This window comes from Macaca mulatta, chromosome 6 (genome assembly GCF_049350105.2).
Source record: "Macaca mulatta isolate MMU2019108-1 chromosome 6, T2T-MMU8v2.0, whole genome shotgun sequence".
Classification (NCBI taxonomy): domain Eukaryota; kingdom Metazoa; phylum Chordata; class Mammalia; order Primates; family Cercopithecidae; genus Macaca; species Macaca mulatta.
The window spans coordinates 28475491-28479033 of record NC_133411.1 but is presented as its reverse complement, the minus strand read 5'-3'; the positions used below and the strand labels follow the sequence as shown (position 1 = coordinate 28479033).

Sequence of the window (3543 nt, the reverse complement as noted above, 5' to 3'; positions counted from 1 at the left end):
AATTTATCAAAGGTCTTTTCTGCATATATTGATACAATAATGTGGTTTTTGTCATTGGTTCTGTTTATGTGATGGATTACACTTATTGACTTGCATATGCTGAACCAGCCTTGCATCTTGGAAATGAAGCCAAATTGATAGTGGTGGATAAGCTTTTTGATATACTGCTGGATTCGGTTTGCCAGTATTTTATTGAGGATTTTCACATCAATGCTTGTCAGGGATATTGGCCTGAAGTTTCCTTTTTTTGTTGTGTCTCTGCCAGGTTTTTGTATCAGGATGATCCTGGCCAAAATTATGGAACGCTTCACGAATTTGCATGTCATCCTTACACAGAGGCCATGCTAATCTTCTCTGTATCGTTCCAATTTTATATATGTACTGCTGAAGGGAGCACTCAAATTTTATTTTTTCAGTGGTTTTATTTTTGTTAAAAAATTTATTTTACTTCTCCCAATGAATAAGTGTTTATTTCAAGATACACTGCAGCCCGTTATTGTCAACACTTCAACCTTACTAGCCATTGCCTTCTTCAAGTGGCATAATTTGTTATACTGTAAGTGCAAGTTCACTTATGTTCAGACAATAGTAGGTATGTTTCCATATATCAGTTCATACAACTGTTAAATTAAATTTAGCCTAAAGCAACCTCCTTGTAAGTTCAGCTTAAAAGTTCCTTCATACATAGTGGACTGTAACCTTAAATAGATGTTTAAACAGACAGCAATCTATTCTTATACAAATCAGCAAGTTTCAGCCAAAAGTGATGAACTTTTCCAACAGTGTTAGCATAAGACAAATGCCAGGCTGTAACCAATGTAACTGTTTCTATTCTTCACTTCTATTGTCTGTAAGGGGAGTGTGGTGGTGGTGCACAATTCATGAATTATTCTTAGCTCAGTTAAACTCTCTTAAGTTTAATCTGTCCAAAGGTTCTCTTTAACATAACACATTCCAAAAAAGGAAAAAAAATATGTCTAGATATATGTCTAGATATGTGCAAATTCAAAATATGAGTTAATTGTACTCATTAACTCCACTGAAATTTATTTTTGTTTCTATTATCATTTCTGGTATGTCGGACTCATATTTTGCTGAATGTATGTGGTATGATCAATCTGAAAATAATACTTGCGACTCCCTTTTACCGCATATGTCAGAAGCGTTTGAACCACAGGAACTCCATCTTGAATAGGAGCTGGGTAAAATATGCCCGAAATCTACTGGGCTTCATTCCCAGATGGTTAGACATTCTAAGTCACAGGATGAGATTGGAGATTGGCACAAGATACAGGTCATGAAAACCTTGCTGATAAAACAGGATGCAGTAAAGAAGCCGGCTAAACCCCCCCAAAACCAAGATGGCCACAAGAGTGACCTCTGGTCTTTCTCACTGCTACACTCCCACCATCACCATGACAGTTTACAAATGCCATGGCAGCATCAAGAAGTTAGCCTATATGGTCTAAAAAGGGGAGGCATGAATAATACATCCCCTGTTTAGCATATAATCAACAATTAACCATAAAAATAAGCAACCAGCAGCCCTTGGTGTTTCTCTATAGAGTAGCCATTCTTTATTTTTTTACTTTCCTATTAAACTTGCTTTCACTTTACTGTATGGACTTGCCCTGGATTCTTTCTTGTGTGACATCCAAGAACCCTCTCTTGGGGTCTGGATCGGGACCCCTTTCCTGTAACACGTATATCAGAAGGATTTCCTGTTAACTGAGTTTCAACTTTTGGTTGTAGTATATTTGAGTACAAATATCCAGCGCCAAATTCTCAATTGAATATATCTGAGAGACAAATTGTCCAATGATCAGATATTTTAAAACTCTTAGAAGGTGAAGTATCACTGTAGTTCAAACACATATAAAGTCTTAGTATTTCTTATAAGGATACGCTCTTCTAGTCTAACTTTAGTTGGTGATATATTGTTTATATTTCAACTGTAAAATATGAGAATTATATTTTTTATTATAGAAGTTTCAATAATTTTACATTCTGAGTGTATTCAAATGTTAAAAGAATTAAATTAGAACTCTGTCTATTACAAGTGGAGATAATTTTATAAATAATATATTCTATTATTTATAAGTGAGAATGGACTCTACAGACAGTGGGACTCCAAACACATCACTCAAAATATGACTGTTGGAGATCAGAATATGCCACCCTAAAAAGTGCTTCTTAGACATATTAATTATTTTGAACTGGTTACTCTGAGAAACAGACACAGAAGTAGCTCTGAAAATTTGTCTTTCTGTAAGAGAAAGTTACATCAAAAAATGATAATTTCTGTTTGTAGGGAGATCTTCCTCTCTGCACCAGGAATTGAGGGATGGCTGAATGAAGAAGGCAATGACTTAAATCTGCATAACAAACCATGCCTTTGTTAAAGGTGATTTTCCTCATCATTTCATCTTAACCAGGTCTTTCCCCACATACTTTTTTTCTTTTAGGTAATGATGATATTTAAGTCTGAAGTTTAAGCCTATTCTTTGAGATATACTTTATAAAATTACAAACTTTCTGGTGTCTCCCATGTATATATAAAACTACAAATGTTAATAAATGTCTATTTGTTTTTCTCATGTTAATTTGTGTTTTTTTACAGAAAGCCCAGTAAAAAACTATGAAGGATAGAGAATTTTTTTTTTCCCTCTATACAGACATGGGTTGCAATATCCCTTAGCAAACTGCTACTGTTAGTGATGATAATATTTGGGCTATTTGTCTAAATAACATACCCGTGCCTTTGTTTAACTGATGCCAGAACCGGGACTAGATCCTCAGACTTAACATTTACTCTATTTTAGTTTCACTACATCATTGAGCTCTCTTATGTTTTAAAGTAGCATAATGCCAACTATCATTTAGTTGGTATTAGTTTAGTATTTTTGCTTTGATTTACAGAATCACTAAAGTTTAAAACAATGCTTTTTTCCAGTTTTTCTCATTAGAAATAGTCTGATGATACTGTTTGTTTTATAAAAGCGTAGTCTTAGTCTTAATTTTATTATTAAGATAACATTTTAATTAGAAAAGTTTATCAAATCTTAATCTAAAAGAGTAAAAAAGTTTGCATAAAAAGCATAGCTTTTTTTTTTTTTTAAATTTCTGTAAATCAATTGTTACAGTAGGTAGCCGGTCAGAATGAGCAGGACAAGAGAGGGCTCCCCAACTCCACATGCACCAGGCTTGTCAGGTCACCAGGCAGTTGTTAACTGTCTCTCTAAAATAATAATTGATCACAGTCAGTACCAGGGAAAGGCAGTCTCCCAGCAGATGGAAAACACCTGAAACCGGTGATCAGCAGCTTCCCAATAAGATCTCAGGATTTGGACAAGCGGGCTCAAGCATGCACATTAAAATGCAAAATGACAGAGTTCTACTTGTATGACCTCCTAGGGATATTTGACTGGTGAGGAAGAATGCCTCAAGTAAGCATATGTACAACTCCAGTAAACACTCTGTGCTTGCTCCCTTCCCACGTCCTTATAGGCCACTGTGCATGGGTGCAGCGCACCCTAAGGGAAG

The 3543-nt window shown here is 35.2% G+C and overlaps 1 non-coding gene across 1 annotated transcript; it reads right to left on the bottom strand.

The window, feature by feature from the left end:
• Positions 1 to 291: 291 nt before the first annotated feature.
• LOC114679058 (U6 spliceosomal RNA) lies at positions 292 to 397 on the bottom strand. The gene has a single exon (XR_003730748.1). It is a non-coding gene; the product is annotated as a U6 spliceosomal RNA (small nuclear RNA).
• Positions 398 to 3543: the final 3146 nt, after the last annotated feature.